The sequence below is a fragment of the Balaenoptera physalus genome (genome assembly GCF_965194825.1).
Source record: "Balaenoptera physalus genome assembly, chromosome: 5".
NCBI lineage: Eukaryota > Metazoa > Chordata > Mammalia > Artiodactyla > Balaenopteridae > Balaenoptera > Balaenoptera physalus.
In genome coordinates, this window is record NC_138884.1 from 15,161,972 (window position 1) to 15,180,699 (window position 18,728).

The 18,728-nt window shown below is 36.6% G+C and overlaps 1 protein-coding gene across 4 annotated transcripts in view; it reads left to right on the plus strand.

The window, feature by feature from the left end:
* The window catches only part of BMPR1B (bone morphogenetic protein receptor type 1B), a 413,799-nt gene that overhangs the window by 83,477 nt on the left and 311,594 nt on the right, over positions 1-18,728 (plus strand). The window contains exon 1 of one of the 4 annotated variants that reach the window (XM_082461771.1): positions 1,606-8,544. The exons of 2 other annotated variants lie outside the window; for them this stretch is intronic. The gene's annotated coding sequence lies outside the window, so the exon portion shown is untranslated. Of the gene's footprint in view, positions 1-1,605; positions 8,545-12,565; positions 17,180-18,728 lie in introns of those variants that run through there. One more of the 4 variants, XM_082461773.1, reaches the window with a different exon arrangement.

Genomic DNA, 18,728 nt, shown 5'->3' on the forward strand with positions numbered 1-18,728 from the left:
TTTCTCGCCTTCCTCTAACTTTGCACACTTGAAAAACATCTTTTTTTCCGTCTCTACCTCCTCTTTGGTTTGAAAAGTTGATGGAGACTTTTTCTCCCCCCTCTGAAACTCTTTAAAATTTCTGTGTGAATCTCTGAAGCCTTGTACAACTTAGACATAGGCAGTGAAAAACGATCAAAACTAAACCTGTTCAAAGACATTAAACTCCTGTTTGACTGGGAGATTAAGGTTTGGCGTAGGAAATGAAATTCTATAGTTTAGAACCTTATGAACCAGAACCAATAAAATGGTTCACCAGAATGGGAGTGTTTTCTACTTTCTGGATCACTGATTATTTAGTACAGAAAGTCCAGCATCACCAAAACACATGTTAGCTGCTTGCCCATGCCTTACTCTGAAAGGGAAGTGGCAGTACCTACTTCAGATATTCTGATAATAAAAGGGACTAATTTTTCCCCTGATTGAATCCAACAGTTCTTAAGAAAGAGGCTGACATTAAAATCTCAGAGGAATCTATGCAGTTTTTTTGTTTTTCTTTGAAAATATCCTTCAAAGGTAGGTAATAGTCCTTCTCTTCACCTGAATGAGGCCTCATCCATTTGACAACCATTTTCTTGTGCAGTCTCTAGGCCCATTTGGGAAGACATATAGATTTTTAGTTTGTCTGAGTCACCTTTGGTTATGTTGACAATCCTAAAGAATTTTCTATAGATGTTTTAATTTTCTGTAGAACAGCAAGTGTTATCTTTACAGCAGCGTTTGAATAGAAGACATGATTTGTTCACTTTTTGGCAGCAGTGTTCACACAGGAACTGCAACTACAAAGTCATTCCCTGTGCATGCTAACACTGAAGTTGTTTTCTTAAAGAAATGCCTTTTAAAAATGGAATATTCTTCTAGGAAGGTTAACCAGTTTTCAGAATTGCGATAAATTATATCAGTTGGCAAAATATTTTATATTATCATAGCAATCATCTCTTTGGTGATAAACACATATGGGCAGAAAGATGCAATTATATATTTTTAGATGCCAGTCTATATTGAGAATATTTATTAAGTATAAGTTTTGTAAAACTCTACTATCTAAAGATTCTATCCCCTAAGACCATGCTAATTTTTATTAAAATGTGAGATTACCAGCCACTTAACAAGCCATTGTGTTTCCTATTGATGGTAGTTAATTGGGTAATGATGGAAATAACTGCAAATGAAGTGGATTTTAGTAATGTGTCTTGGTATATGTTCTAATCTGACTTTAGAAATCTTCACTAGTGAGCCACTTAAAGGAGATAACTGCTGGAAAAATGGAAGGGCATTGTTGTAATAATAACTCACTTACACGTGTTCCTTCAGCATGGACCCATGCTTTGTTAAGGCCTTGGTGCAACAGAGTAAAAAGTGCTTAGGAACTGTTCGTTAAAAAATAAATGATTTAATTTACTGGGTGAATAGGTTTTTTTTAGGTGCATGGTACAAAACTCAAAAGCTTCGAAAGTAAGCTTCCTCCTACTGGTCCGTCCACTCAGAAGTCCTCCCCAGAGAGAATTCCTGTGACGAGATTCTTGTTTTCCTTCCAGAGAGTGTGTGTGTACATGTTTGTATACATGTATACATGATACAGAACAGCGTATATAGCATGTATAAAACATATAGAATATGTCTGTCTCTTGCTTTTAAATACAAATTAGAGTAGCTATACATACTGCTTTGTATCTTGCTTTTACTTAATATATGCTGTCAGTCATTCCATATTAATACACACAAAGCTGCGTCATTCCTTTAAATGTCGCATACAATTATTTTAAAGGTAGCATGTGGATGTAATATCATGTGTTTGGTTTTTCCAGTCATTTGTTATTTATGTACATGTGTGCATGTAACTGCAGGAGCATTTCCTAGAGCATAGAGAGCTGTACACCACACAGTTTGTACCCATTTCCATGCCTACCCACAACGTGAGAGTTTCTGCTACCAGTGAATATTTTATCAAACTCTTAAAATTTGCAAAGCTTAAAGAAAAAATACTATCTTTTTGATGGTTTTACTTTGCATTTTTCTTATGAGAGATGTTAAGCATCTTTTCATATACTTAAAAACCAGTTACGTTTGAATTTTTGTAAAATGTTTTCGTATCATATTGATTAGTTTTCATACATTGTCGGTCTTTGTTTTTGTTTATTTTCAGGAGCTTTTTCTATATTAGAGAAAAATAGTTCTTTGTGATGGAAATATTTACTCAGTTTGTATTTTCACTTGATTTATGATTTATTTTGATTCAGGAACATGCGTGACTTTTTTTTTTTTTTTGCCATTTACTCTGTGACACTCTTTTTAAAACCTTTAATTTGTCCTCATAAACTTTAATCCTTAAAAAAAAAACAAAGAAAGAAAAGAAAACGAGAAGTTAAGTAACTTGCCCAGAATCTCAAAGTTAAATCGCACTCAGGTAGTCTGACCCCCAAACCCACACTCTTAACTACCATACTATACTACCTGAATCTGTTCTTAAAGAACAAAAATGTAATTTTCCTGAATTAAAAAAAGTTCTAATTCACAGAATTTTTTCTTCCTGATATGGGCAACTGATAATTAGCAGGTGTATATTTTAATTATTTTTTTTCCAAATAGAAATACGGGGACTGATTTACTACTCACTTCAAAGTAAAATTGAGAATTATTTGTTCTCAATTAGAGAAGCATTAGAGAAGCATTTTTATGCTCAGATTTTTATATTTGATGAAAAGAGTTTTAGGCATGGCAGAAACTGATATCTGAAAGGTGATATTTATAAATAGTGCTGCCTTTTGCTTATCTTTTTCTGTCTGAAGAAAATGAGAATACTTATTTACTATGACTGGATTTTAAGTGTGGTGTAAATGTTAGATTATTATGAATATTCTTGGCATCTCAAAACCCTAAGGCAGATAACACATAGATGTGGAGTCATGTTTTTATGGGACTCCCAACTTCAGAAAGATCGGCAAAAGGCCAGAGGATATCTAAATACCTTAGATCGAGATTTCTCTTTTCTGGATAAGCCTATTATTGAGCAAGACCTTTTGTGAATAGTTGTTTTTTCTTTTTCTGTCTTAAATATAAAAAACTTGTTTAAAAGAAGATACTGCTTTTTAACATGCTTGCAATTAAAAAAATTACTGCCTTAAAAACTGCATAATTTACGGGCTTATCTGCAGTCAAGTTTCATGGGTCCGTGATAGAAATCAGTGAATTATACCATGGGTCACAGAGGAGGAAGACAATTCCACCAGGGAAGGAAAGGAAGGCAGGTGGGAAAAGGCTTTTGTGGATGAGACGGCACCTGAACCACATCTTGAAAGAGGAGGAAGCAGCATTACATAAATAGGGAGTTACACACACAGTCCTGTCTGAAGGATTGAATGGGGTGTAGAGTGGCCAAGGGGAAGAGAAGACACAGTTAAGTGTTGAAACTCGTTGCATCTGGGACAGTACTGTGCAGCAGAAATACAAGGTGAGCCATGTATATAACTTAAAATTTTAGTAACACATTACCAAAAGTGAAAAATAAACAGGTAAAGTTACTTTATTTTATCCAAGCAGAAAAATTGGATGAGAGTCGGGGTATGTGGTGTGGAATTCTTTTTTTTTTTTAATTTGTGAAAAGAAGAGATTTAAACATGCTTTAAGCTGTAAGGAAGGATAGGAAGAATGAAATAATTCAAACTATGAGACCAATTGGGGAAGTCTGTTTGGAGAGATTGGTCTTGATTTGTAGAAGGGAGAACTTTTCCTCTGAAACTAGGAGGAGAAGGGAAGATAAAGATTTGTGTCTCTTTGGAGGTTTTGAAAGTCTAGGAAAAATTAAAAATGCATTCCCAAGTATAGCCTTTCAGGAAGAAAAATGAAAATTTAAGAAAATCCAGATTGTTCATAAATGAAGAACTCTATTTTCTGTGTTCATTTTCCCCCTTATAATAACATTAATTCTTCACACTGGAAAAATGGCCTAGGATTCTCAGGGCCATAGAATATATAGATCGCAAGAAATGTCACGAAGGAAACCAATGCAGCTTTGCCCAAATTTTGGTAGGGTGGTACAGGAATGACTCTGCCACAGATAAGATCTTGGAAGTTTTAAGCTAATTTATAAAGGAAGGAATGGACACAGATCAATAGGAATTCTTGATGTCAAGCACATGGGAATAGTGAGGGAGAGGAGGGAGACTAGAATGTAGGGAGAGAAAGAGACACTGACTTGAGTGATAGAAGATATCAATGGATATTACAGTCTTTGTTGTCTTTAAGTCAGTGTTTTTTCAGCTTTTTCACAAAACTATTACATATTACAGAAAATGCATCTCAAATTCTCTTAAACAATGAAAGAAATGTACTGGTTCACAAAATCAAAAAGTTCAGGGACATCAGACTTCAGGCAAGGTTTGATCCAGAGGCTCAGGGTGTTATTGGGATCCAGTTCTGTTTTCTGAGATACTCTGGACTCTGTCCTGCTCCACAAGTTTGTGCAATCCCTAGGCAGGATGTCCTCATTATCTCACATATTCATGCCATTCTGTCCAGATGTAATAGCCAAGGACACTGACTTCAGAAATTCTATTGAGAATACTGATACTCTGATTAGACTCTAGCTAGATTGCGAACTCCATCCCTGGGGCTGGGAATGGAGTTAGGTTCCCTGGGATTACATATCCTCAGTGGAAACTGGGCCTTATTGGGAAGTGGGAAAACAGACTGGTGATACAGCCAAGTTCCCGTAGTACCAATGGGAAGGGAGGGTGAACACACATCCTGGGGCTCTTGGACAAGTAGCCTGAAGCACAAATTTTTATTTCAATGTATCCTTTTTAAAATTGAATATTAATTATAATTTTACATTATATTCTATAGTACACTTTTGTATATATCAAAATTGTTTCAAAATCTTTGAGTAAAATGAATGATCCAAAGCTGTCATTTAACCTGTGACTTCAGACATCCCTTGGTGTATCAGTAGGTATTTGTGAACAAGTCTTCTTTAATCTTAACGTAATGGAGTCTGTAATACAAACACGTATTTGATTTACAAAATAAAGAGAACACTGAAAGGCTTATTAAATACCATATCCTAGATAAATTTTAAGCCATGATTTTTATAAAGTATTGCCCATGTTAAGGGTGTTTTCTGCAATTCACTTTTATTTACAACTACATATAACCACTGGGATTAACCACTTCTTGGGTATTAATAACCATGGTAAAAATATCTGAGGATACTTTTTAAAAAACACTCTTTGTACCCTGGGTCATTAAACTTAGTCTGAGAATGTGTTTAGTAGCTGTAATTGTGCTGCAGGACATTTTAAAAACTAGAACTGAACTCTCAACCCCAGGTTTCCTCTGAGATAATTACAGGATGAAAAATGACTAAAGGAAAAAAAAAATCGATTTATCTTTGTTAATAAAAATGCCTCATAGTACCGTTCAATACCTTTTAAATTTAATGATATTTTCATTTTACACACACAGACACACACTTAACGTCTGTCTATTTTTAGGAAACAGTTACCATTTTCTGTGATACCCATATCTTGTATGAGACTTGGATAGTAGAGAAAAACTTCTAATTATTTTCAAGCAGAAGTAGGACTTACTGTGTGCCAGCCACTGTTTTAATGTTTAAAATATAATCACATCTAATACTTATATCAATCCTGAGGAAGTCAAGTTCCAGCATGATTAAATAACTTGCCCAACATTATTTACATAGCTAGTAAATAGTCAAGTTGGAGAACCCAGGCAGCCTGACTCTGGAGTCCATGATCTTAACTACACACTGTGTTGATTCCTAGTTATTCTATTAATAAAAAGGGAACCTTTGCCAGGTAAATCTCTGCAAGTTCGTTATGAAAACAGTTTGTGGTGATACTGTTCATAGCCTTTTCTAGTTTGAAAGTGAACGGCCAACCCTGTGTTTGAGCTCTGGCATCAGAGCAGGCTATTTCCCAGAAGCTCACATCTGTGCTGTACCTTTTGAAGTCATGCTTCACTGGGTCTTTGATGTGTTTCTTCAGTCCAGGTTCCTTTCAGGTGTCTAACTTCAAATGAATGGTAATGCTGCCATTCTTTACCGATAACATAATGGAACTTGGGTTCTTTTATCCTTGTTGTTATGTTGGTCATAGTATGCTGGATTTTTAGGGAGGTTTATTTTAACTAATCAGAATGTTGAGTTTTAAGATTTATTTTTTGGTTGTTATTTTATGTGTTTATCCATTCAGTGACAGATTAAATTAGAAACTTTTACATAATGTTTTTGGAAACATTAGCTGCTCTTCAAAAGAAGTGCGGTGAATGAATTCCATTTGTGTTTTGGTAAGCAACGACTGGGTGAAGAGCCTTCAATAATTTTCTCTCCCAGCCTCATTGAGATGCAGTTCACCTTCACCTCCTTTATTTTGGATGCTCACCTCATGCTTCTGTCAGTTCCACAGTGCATTTCCAGTCTTGTCGGAATAGTGAAGGATAAGCTGGGACTGTAACTTTGAATAAATATTAAATGTAGAAATACCTCTTTACTTTCAGTCATCTTACACTGTGGCTTGCTTTTTCTCGCCTCTTCCCTCCATCCTAATCCAGCCCCCTCTGTTATAGTTCCAGGAGACAGAAACCAATTTTAGATTTATTGGGAGGATTCAGAGTGGCTCAAAGGAAGAGTTAACCAGGCTTTAGGATTGGAGTCAGTTGCTTGTTGACCTGTGTCTAGACATACTTCAAGTGGATGTCTCATCTCTGGTCATCTTCTCTGCTCAGGATTACAGAATCTGGGCAAAGTGTGGGCGGACCCAAGTCAGCTTCCCACCTGAGCCTATCTCTGGGCCGGAGGGATGGGGTGTACTACGTGGACGGCCTTGCCTCAGAGGACTCTGGAACTGGCCAGGCCCCCCCCCCCCGCTCCTGCCCCCATATCCTCTCTGTCTCTGTCTCTCCGGACTCCATGCACCCTCCCAGACATAGGCAGTCTAATTTGATTTTGAGCAGGATTTTGCTCTAGGGAAGAAAGACTTGCTGAAAAAAAAAAGAAGTAATGGCTCTGGATTCCAAATCAGTTTCATATTGGTGGCTGGGTAATTCTCAGTGAGTCATGTTTTTCACTAATCAGGCGTGCAGATTGATAAGATTAATGAATGTGGCTGAGAGGATAATAGTGGGCCAGAACCTAGAAGCTGTGTATTTTTACCTGGGCCCTTCCTTAGGGAAAACCCAGAGAGGAAGGAGGGAGAAGAATTAGATTAGTAATTTTGCTGATTCTTCTGGTTTAGCTTTTTTGCAAGACTTCTTGCTTTCACCAATGAAGAAGAGAGCAAAATAGAATGTAACACTAAAGGAGGAGAAAAAATCATCACAGAATGTTGATAATTAGAATTTTATAAAATATTATCACAGATGACATTTCGTAGAGGATTTAAGGGGTGAATAATTGGGTGGAGTGTTATATGAGAGAATTTGTATTAATAATTTCAGTATCAGAAAGTTGTTGAATTTTAAGGCGGTTCAAAATAAATTGTTAGGTTAGAAAAGGTGAGACTGACAATAACCAGGAAATTATTTTTCTAAGACTGTTTTCAAAACTTAGAGAGACCCTCATTTGTTTCAATCACAACCTAAAGTTTCTACCTCATATTTATATCCTATATTTAAACTTTACAAAAATCAATTTTTGATTAAAATTCCGACTAGGAGTAAGTGAAAACATTGGGATCTAGTCCATTTACATGTAAACCTTTAGGAACAAATACTAAGTTAGTGTTATTATCTTGACTTGAGGTAAAATGTGTCTTATGAATTGTAGTAAAAGTAACCATAAAAATTATCCAGTTTAACCTAGTTGAAGCATTGGTAAATAAGTGCCATTCTGGCCTATCTGTCATAATCTTAGGATTCAGTTAGGAATTCAAAGAAATGTGAAGCTAAGTTTCAGTTATGTTCTTTCATTGAGTCTATGAAAGCTATTTTAGGAGGGAAATTAAAATTCATTGAACTGCTATATATAACAGTTCTCTATAATTAATCCCCAAAGTACCCAACAGGGACATTTTTCAGTAACAGAAGTATAAAAAAAGGGAAAAAAGTTATTTTAAAGAATTAATCACTGCAGGGATTTTCATATTAGGAGCGAGGTACATTTCAGTTATTTCATTCTGTGTTGCGGGGAGATGGTCCTGGCAGAGTGAAGAACACGTGCAGGTAACTAGGCAGCAATGTGACTAATGTGCTTGGAAGACCAACAAGGAGGCCAGCACGCCTGCAGTGGAATGGTCCACGGGGAGAGGACTAAGAGGACATCAGAAAAGCAGGAGGCAACGAGATCATGTTCAGACTTGTAGGCCGTGTTAAGGACCTTGGCTTGTATTTTTAGTGATACGGAAAGTCATTGGAATGTTTTAATCAAGTGAGTAACATGAGTTGTCATTGGCTTTAAAAAGATCACTCTGGCTGCTGCATGGGAGTAATGTCAGGACCAAGGACGGCAGTGGAGACATCGGCTGAAATTTCCTGCAGCAATCCCAGGTGAGCCAGGGTGGCAGCAGTGGAGCTGATAAGAAAAAGTGAAACACAGAATGTATTTCACAGGAAGAACCGAAAGGATTTAAGTTGCATGTGGGAGATAAATAAGAGGGAGCTGTCAGGAACAAGTGCAAGGACTTTTCCAGATCAAAGGGTGATGTTTCCATTTATGGGGCCAAACGGGGGCTGAGAAGTGAAGGTGTGGGTTAAATCGGGTTTCTTCTTGGGCATGTTGAGATGTCAGTTAAAATGGGTATGTGAGGCTGGAGTTCAGGGAGGACCGTGGCTGGAGATAATAAATTGGAGTTTCATTTGCATGTCGGTTTTGCCTAAAGCCACTAGACTGGGTGAGACTGTTTAGAGAGTGAGTGTAGTTAGAAAAGAAGTTCAAAAATGGATCCTAGAGAGCTCTGAGGTTTGGAAGTTGGGGAGATGAGTAACCAGTGAAGGAAGATGAGTGAGGTACAAGGGCAATCAGGACATTGTGTGTATCCAGGTAGCCTTGTGGTGAAAGTATTTCAAGGAGAAGGAATTGATAATCTTAGTTAAATCCTGTTTAAGGTTCAGCAACAGGGAGGGTCAACGGGTGACCTTGACAAAAGCAGCCTGTGGTGTTGAGGGAAAGCGTGCCTGGGTTGGTTTCAAGAGAGGCTAAGAGTGGAGGAGGGAATTGCAGGCAGCAAGTGTAGACAGTTCTCTTGAGGAAGAAAGAAGCTGAGAGATGAGTGATATTTGGAAAGGAAATGAGGCTAAGATACGTTTTTTTTTTTTTTTTTTCATTTTGTTTTTTAAAAAATGTACGTAAAGTCAGCACAGGAGTGATCCAGTCAAGATAGGGGGGTGGGTGTGTGTGTGGACTGCTGCCCTTCAGTTAGCCGGGGGGGTGGGCCCTAGGGCCAGAAGGGGACCCGGGGTTGGGGAGTGAGGGGGAGGAGGTCTGGGATAGGCACACAGACTGTTCAGTTAGGCAAGGTGGAGCGTGTGGGCACAGATGCAGGTTGGTAATAAGGTGTGCTGAGGCATGATGAAGTAAGAGGGGTTTAATGGTGTGTGTTTTAACATTTTATGTAGTTAATTTTTGTTTTTTCCTTTCTGTGGGCTGTCCTAGAGAGAGGGTTGGAGGGTGTGGGAATCAGAAGTAAGGAAGGCTGGTAGAAAAGCAGTTCTAGAAACAAAGTGAAAGGCTGGTGGTCAGTGGAGTTTTATTTTATTTTTTAAAATTATTAGCACCTTTAAAAAAAATTATTAGCACCTTTAATTATTATTTATTTATTTAATTAATTTTTTTGGCTGTGTTGGGTCTTCGTTTCTGTGCGAGGGCTTTCTCCAGTTGCGGCAAGTGGGGGCCGCTCTTCATCGCGGTGCGCGGGCCTCTCACTATCGCGGCCTCTCTTGTTGCGGAGCACAGGCTCCAGACACGCAGGTTCAGTAGTTGTGGCTCACGGGCCCAGTTGCTCCGCGGCATGTGGCATCTTCCCAGACCAGGGCTCGAACCCGTGTCCCCTGCATTGGCAGGCAGATTCTCAACCACTGCGCCACCAGGGAAACCCCGTCAGTGGAGTTTTATAACAGCGGCTGCCTGTCCTCGGTTATATTGTATTCTCTCCATTTGTTCTAACTCTTCAGTCAAAACCAATAGCACATAGAGGATTGTCCCCTGACTTGCTTCTTTCCCTTCCCCTGAGTTTTTGTTGTGGCCGTAACTTCAGTCCCCCTCTGCACCTTGAACACAAGGGCTCCTGTGTGCAGCAGACTGACTAAAGAGTGGAGACAGTGGAGGGAGAGTATAACATAATCCTTCTTGCCTTAATTAAAAAAAATCCTTTCCCTCATGCTCAGAGCAGTTGTTCTTCCTTTTTTGTGCTATGGATCCTTTTGGAAAACTAGGGAAGCTTATAAACCACCCCTCCCCCAATAATTTTTAGATGAAAACATTCATAGTATTTCAGGGGAAACCAATTAAAAAGATGCAATTTTCAAAATATAAAAAACACACTTGTGATATAATAATATGTGAGTCCTTATTGTGCATTAAACAACAAGATCTAGCGGCAGGTCGCATGACTACCTTAATTTCAAAGTAGTCAATGAGTAAACACTACTCCGAGTTATCTGTAGTAACTGAGATATAATATGAAAATGTTTGTGATTTCCACAGGTGACTAGGTCACAGGTATTGGTACTGTGATTTGTTGCCTACTTACATAGGTTAAGGAAGTGCTAAATTTCAGCTAAAAGTTCATAAAAACAGAGATGAAATATTTTACCCCACTCAAGTTATATCCTGCACTCTGTGTGTGAACCATTTGGAAGTCTCAACTTCAGGCTAATCACTCTTGCCTCAGAGGAAATATTGCACCTCTCCTGTCCAAGGCTGATCCCATCACTCATGGTCTGGGCTCCTATTCTCTATTTTCTCTGGGACCCACTCCAAACAAATATCCCGGATCGCTTTTATATCTTGCATCGTCTTCTATCCATGGGTTTTCCCCTTCTTTCATGGAATGCACTTGCATTTCTTCCATCTTCTGTTTCCCATGAGGGCAGTATAATAGCCTAACTTGCCTGGATATGGCCAGTACATTGACTGGCACGTGCTCTTTAGACGTTTACTGCTTGTGGAAGGTGCTCATTCAATGTTTAGAATAAATAAATAGGTACTTCTCTTTCCCATGGAAATTCACAGACTTGTGTTTCAGTTAGCAAATGCTGTAGCTGTCTTCCTTCTGGTGAAGGGAAGATCCTCCTAGGATCAGTGGGCATCATAATCAGCCCCGCTGGTAAACTGAGTAGAGTAATAAGTAAACGCCTCAGCCAGTCCATGAAAGTTAACGTTCTCCTGGAGGGATATGCTAGATTTCCAAATTTAAGCAATTTTGTTAAGAAAAGTTGAGGGTGACTGTCTGTCAAACCTGTTCATTGGTTTCCATGATAATCTGATAGAAAATGTTGAACGATTTACAACTTATAACTCTACGTGTAAAATACAATTAACCTCAATTTCATTAAGTTGCGAATGTTTAAATGTATATGTTTTAAAATATAGTTCTGATTTAAATTTTGTAGTAGATTAATGGAGACATGAGTTATCTTAGATTAAAAGGATAGAATTCAGTGACAGTAGAATTTAGTTTTGGAGAGGTATTCACTCTTAGTATTAGAACATGTTTTTGTCCTTGATATGAAATTACTTTTATTCTATCAGTTAATGCAACCTGTCCTGGATTAATCTACTTTTCTCATAATCCAATATCTAATATTCTTTGAACACATACCTCTAATTTATGTAGCTGTGAATTATATCTTTATTTTATAATATTTGTTCTGTTTTCTATTCTTTAATTATTGAAGGGTTACTTAAGTTTATATATATATATATATGTTTATGCCAACATAATGAGTCAGTTGAGGTAACTGTAAAGCTGTTACATCAGTGCTTGGCACATCATGAGCACTATAAAATAAAATAAGGAACCACAAACATATATCTACACAAACACTTATTCTCTCCAGCTAGATTATAAACTTGTGTGTAAACTCTGTGAACATGCGGCCTTGTTTTTCTTGAACATTCCCTTCTCCCAGGCATACCTGGCACAGCGTCTGGCCCGTAGTAGACTATTAATAAATATTTGTTGCATGAATGTAAGCTCCTAAGGAGCAGTGGTCATATAGGGTGGGAAGAGAGATGGAGAAAGTAGAGAGTTTTTTGGTAACTCGTGATAAAGATGAACACATATCCGCCTCTTACGTATTTGCACTTGGTGCAATTAATATTTCTTACAACTACAAAATGACTATGGTTATGGAAAGTGGATGGGGTGTTGGGAGGTACATCATTCAGCCAGGACACACTGGCATGGCTGTCTTGCTTCTTTCTGGCTAGCCTCTATTCTCGTTGGATAAAGGCCACATCAGTTGGATAGTATTTTGAATATTATCTGTGGCCTTAAGTGAATATTTGGAAGAAAAGTTATTCAATTAAGCTGTGTAGATAGAAAAAAATATGTATACACACATATATGAAGGGAAGATCCTGATAGAATTAATGAGCATGCAAGCACTGTTGATAAATACTGTATATCTAATTTTAAGCAATGACTGATATTTTAGCATATATAAACCGTTTATATATTAAAGAACCTATATAAATTAGTAAGCTATATCTTAATATTATTAAAAATAAGATACTTTAGCATGTGGCATGTTGCTTTTTCTAGTTCCAAATGGCAGTCATGGTAATGGAAGTACATTATTATTGGTTTTATTACATTTATGTACTTGCCAGTTCAGTAGGGAACTCACATATTTTACAGGGTCATAAAAATTAATTAGTAGCATTTTCTTCTTGTAATGATAAGCGCCCACATTAAAATTATCACATTCTGTGTACCTTATGCTTTGATCACTATTGTTTTATTCCTCCCCCTTAAGGAAAGGCAGAGCAACTACTACACTATATATATGCATAAAGTAATTTTATACTTGCCAATTGATCTTCCCTTGGGGGCTACTGTAGTTTTTATAAATAGCTTGCTGACTTCGAAGAAACATAGTTCTGTTCTTAGGAACTCATCTGGAAAGGGCATTTCTTTGGGGATATGGAGACCATGTGTGGAATTTCAGCTACAGGAAAAATTCTGGGATTTAGACAAAGAAATATTGGCTGGTTTAAAATTGAAGGTCCATTTGTGAAAAATTGGTTTGCTGTTAATAGCCATATTTTGTTTTTAGAACCTAGTATATTGTGGGCTCATGGTCCCCAGTCTGGAGTTTTCAAACTCCTAGGGACCTGCAAACAGATTGGTACCACTGGTCATATTATCCTGGTCAAAAGTACTGATTTGAAGTAGTTTATCTTTGATTGATTTATCAAAAATGAGCAAATGTTTCTTACTTAAAAATGTCAATTTGTTTAGTTCACTGAATTTTTCATAAGATGGAATTCATGGAGTAAAAATAACAAAAAATTCCTTTGGGAAAGACTCATGTCAGTCTGAAGCCTGATCTCTGCAACTGTCATGTATGTGAGATTGTTGCCTCTAGAGATTTTATTGATTGAATTAATGTATTCATTTGTAAAGCTAAAAAGAATGACTATTTAGGTGAATTTTACTTTTTTAAAAAATTGAGGTATAATTGACATACAACATTATATTAGTTTCAGGTATATAGCATAATGATATGATATTTGTATATATTGTGAAATGATCGCCACGAAAATTACATCACCACACATAGTTATGATGGGTTTTTTTTTTTCCCTGTGATGAGAACTTGTAAGATTTACTCTCTCAGCACCTTTCAAATATACAATACAGTATCATTAACTATAATCACCATGCTGTACATAGTATCCCCAGGGCTTGTTTATTTTATAACGGGAAGTTTGTGCCTTTTGACCACCATTGGTCATTTCTGAATTTTACTTTATGGTGAATATCAAAGTTTAATGAACTACTTTTTATCCCACATTAAAATTTTTGGTGGAAGATGCAAGTGGTTTTATGATTTCTGTGATGAGAATACCTGTGGAGGTTGGTACGTCTTACATATATTATTATCCTTAATGCAATGGATAGGTGATACTGAATTCATATTCTCAAAGTAACTTTTTTATGCTGGATTAAGAGATATCCAAAATAATATCCTTTGTTGTTTTCAGGAGCAGTGATATTTTTTTTCTCTGTTTTTGATTGTTTGTTTTACTTTTTTTTCTTTTTCTTTGAGGAAGGGCAGGAGGTCATGGTTAGATTAGCAGCACACGCCAGCATCAAGCTCCAAGCACTATGGGTGTATATGACACTCCACCACCAATTTCTCCAGATCATTGTAAAAGCACTAAAGCTGTCACTGAAGACTTAATTTTCTATGAATTCACTTTGAAACATTTACAAATTAAAACAAACATTAAATGAATAATTGTAGAATTACCTGTTTACAGTCCAATTTAATTTTAAGAAAGCTTTGCTTATCATATTCTTAAATGGCTTAAATATGCTGATAAAAATTTCTCATTCTAGTGATTTACAGTCTTTTTCTTCAGGATGGTGTTTAAAATACCTGACCTCAATTCTTCTTATTGCAAGTTAAACTTTTTCCTGTTCAGTCTGTAGTTGGAGGGAAAGTAACTGAGTTATTTGCATTTTCTCCGGGCTGCCTTTGTATGTTTGAGGAGGATTACTAGGAAGCTCTCTATTCTTGTTGGCTCTCTTCCTTCAAACCCCATGCTGCCTCGTCTATTTTATAACACTCCTTTAGTATCCTGAAATGATATGATACTCTACTATAATTTTATAGCAATATAAAGGAAAAATTACATTAAAATTATTTTTATAAAAAATTTTAACAAGTACATTTTCAAAAATAACATGAATTTCAATATGGAAATGTTTGGGCAAGACCATAACAGGAATAATAAAGTAGTTAGATTCTTGTACATATGTGTAGTATCACTAGGAAGACCACTGATACAGATGCAGGTTAAAAAGAAATTGGTTGTATCAATGACTCAAAAACAAGTGGTGCTGAGAATGTGGGTACGAATTTTTGATATGGTGCATCACTTTTGACAAGGCTCTGAACAAAACAAATCTCTTGACTTACATAGTTGTGTTTTTGAAAAATTCCATGTGTATTAAAAATCTTTCACAAACGCTATGTGTTTGTGTAAAACGAAGTAAAGTTCTAGACTCAGATAATTATAAACATTTTTCACACTCATGAGTCTCTAGCCATTCATTCAAAAGACTTTAGGGACCCAAGAACATTCTTTGTTGGGGACTGTCTTCTGTATTGGCAGCAAACATAGCAAGGCTCTTTTCAGCCCATGAAAAGCCAATAATATTCCCTAGTCACTGTGCAAGCCAAAATGTGATCACTCATTTTCAGAAAGACCAGCCCTAGGTGATTCTTTTGAGAACCTTTGCTCTAGGATAAGCTTTTAAACCTTAGGGCCTATTTTTTAAAACATCAGTAGTTTCTTCTCCTCCTCTATAGACTGTCCACTTTTTTTTTATCCTAGTATAATCAATAAGGGTAAGGACTTCACATTTGCTCATCTCAGAATATGCCTAATAGACATTGAATGGTGCAGCTGTAATAATCTAGATGTACAAATAAAATTTCAATCAAATGACCAGTTGCTGACAAACCGTTGTGGGTGATTACCAAAGAGATCCTTTCATCTTCTTTAAGTGGAATTCCACTTCATGTAAAAATGGAGCATTTTATTTTAAAATACGTGGGGTAGAATAATAACACCAAACATTTGTAGGACACTTAAGTAACAGTTATGCTACTTGCCTTATCTCTTATTTTTAAGTTTGCTAACCATCTGATAAAGCAGGCATTATTCGTATCTTCACTTTACAAAAGCAAAATCATAGCTCAATTACCTTGCTCAAGGTCACACAACTATTAAATAGTAGAGCCAGGATTTAAACTTGGGTTCTTCTGACTCTACAGCAGTTGTTCGAAAATTGTAGTGGTGTTCAGATAAAGTCTTTTTGAAAGTGGATCACCACTGTTAAAATGTGTCTAGCACAGACCTTCAGAGAAGCTTTCTTAATTTTTAATAACATATTTATCTGTAATTCCTCTTAGTTTCCCTTTTTTGGGGGCAGCTATATGTATGGGATATAAAAGTGACCTATACCCAGAAATTCTACTTGCTGGTGTTTAAATTTCACAATGGCCGTGAGAAATTGATGGCGACCAGTACTCCAAACTTGCCGGCATCATGACGCTCATCAGCGATAAGCATGTGAGCTTAGTCTCCCTGTGTGGTCAAAAATGATAGAAAATATGAAAATACTGCCATGTACTTGACAAAAACTACATAAATAGTAAAACCCAGAAGGCAGAGGATAATGCTTATTTTTTGTCAACTTCAACTAATGGGAAAGCCTGCTTGAAAATTCTTCTGGTGCCAGTTACCAGTGAAGAAAATGAGTTTACGTTGCTGCCACTGGTGATATTTGTGACTTCTAGATAGACAGTACCTTTTAGTCTCCTGTGTGGTATTCTTTTCAGCATTAGTGAATTTATTTAAAATAAAGTCATATGAGTGGATCAAATGAATTATGCTTATGCTTGACAGTGAAATAATCAGATTCTCACTTATATTTAAAATTTAGAGAGGCTTCCCATTAAAAATAGCATTTGGTCATAGTTGCTGGCACAGCCTCTTTCCCTTCTCTGCTAGAAGAACGATGAAGACCTAGAAACAAACATATACAGTATTTCAGGGAGAAAAAGACTGACACTGCTAGAAATTTTAATGCATTTCCTCCACCTAGAAGGAACCGAACTGGGAAAAACCAGATTGTCTGATGAAACAGATAGCCCAGCCAATCTAAAGTAGGAAAAGAAGTTTGCTGCTTTCGTAACATCTGCTGCTTGTTCAAACGCCCATGATCTTTAAACAGTGAGAAAATGAGGCTGCTCTCCATCTGCTGCAGGGGTGCTGTTTTTCTTAGGAGGCTATAGTATTACCGTCACTTATGCCTCCATTGTCTTATGTCTTTCCACATCCGTCCAGCAGCTGTATGAACAATAGAAAGCAGCAAGAGCATGAAGGGCTGGGAGAGTTGGAGCTGCTGACTGCTTGCATCCTGAAAGGAAGAGGTCTCCTCAGGTAGAGGGTTCAAGGTGGGAATGGAGAACTAAATGGTAAGGCATTTTAGTCTTTGATGATCCTTTTGCAGACCAGCAGTATTTAAGGAGAAGGTTCCTCTGCAGTCCGGAAGAGCAGCTTTAAAATAATGCCTGAGAGTCACTGGGAACTGGGCTTGTAAATCTTCACATTTCCTGCTACAGCATTGAAAAGGGGTTTCTATAACCATCCAAGTGTGCAGTGAGCCAGGCCACACCCTCTGTTGATGGTGGACACCATCGTCATCATAGAAGAGGCAATAGAAAAACTCAACAGTGTGTGATCTATGAACAGATACTGTACTTGAGGATAAAGGTTGATCATCCTGAAGATGCGAGAGAGAAGCACATTTTGGGGAAATATTTACAACTAGAAGAACATTTAGAAAACAGTTTACCATAAGAGAACATAGAAGATACGGTATCTATGAAATTACAGCAGGGAGCTATAAGAAAACAAACTCATGCTTTAATAAAGGTGAGGAAAGATTGCAAGGAACACTAAAACTGAGAGCCAGATTTAAGTCTGCAGAGGAGGCAAGAAGAATTAACTGTCTTGAAAAACTGAATCAGTGATGTGAAGAACAAACCTCAGGAAGTTTCTTAGATTTTAGTGGATCAAGGGGTGCAAACAATGGGAGAGAGAACTGAAATCCAATCTAAGAAAGATAAATATAAATGGCTGATAAAAATATGAAAATAATTCAGCCTTATTATGCAAAGAAATGTAAATGCAAATAATGAGTTCTCACTTTGGGCCAATCAAATTAACAAATATTAATCATGACACACTTCTGACACAAGTTCAGTTAAAAAAAAGATGCTGTTTAAAATGTACAGTTACTTAATAGTTCAATAAAAAACTAACACAACATTGTAAATCAACTGTACTTCAATAAAAAATGTACAGTCATTTAGATAGTTTGATAACATTTTCTTAAAGAGGTTAACACTTTATCTAAAGGAATAATGCATATGTAATAAGATTTATATATTATAAGGAAAATAGAAATTGGAAAAAATCCAGTAAACTCTGAGAGACTTAAATGTAGTAATAATTTATAGCCTTAAAATCATGGTTTTGAAAATATCTAGTGACATGGAAGCTTCCTTCCCTAATAATGTAGTTTCAGTGTTTCCCAAACTGGATGCTAATAGAGGAAAAAGGAAAATATATTAAGTGGGAAATAAATTTGGGAAGCTGCTTGCTACCCAAATTTGTTATGACTTGCTTCCTAAGTCATTTATTATGATTTGAAAAGTCATAATAAATATTAGCATATTATAGGCTCTGAGAATCCTGCAATAAAGACATCTACTAACCATTTTACACCACAAAAACATTGTTTTTAGTGGAACATCTCCCAGAAGGATGTTCTTTAAATACCAGTTTGGGAAACAATATGTTTATGAAATAGAGGTAAATACATCAAATAACTTAAAATTATCTCTGAATAGTGGAATTGTTTTATGCTTTTATGTAACTCAAATTTTCTTTAAGAATTTCTTCAATAAGAATGCAATACTTTTTT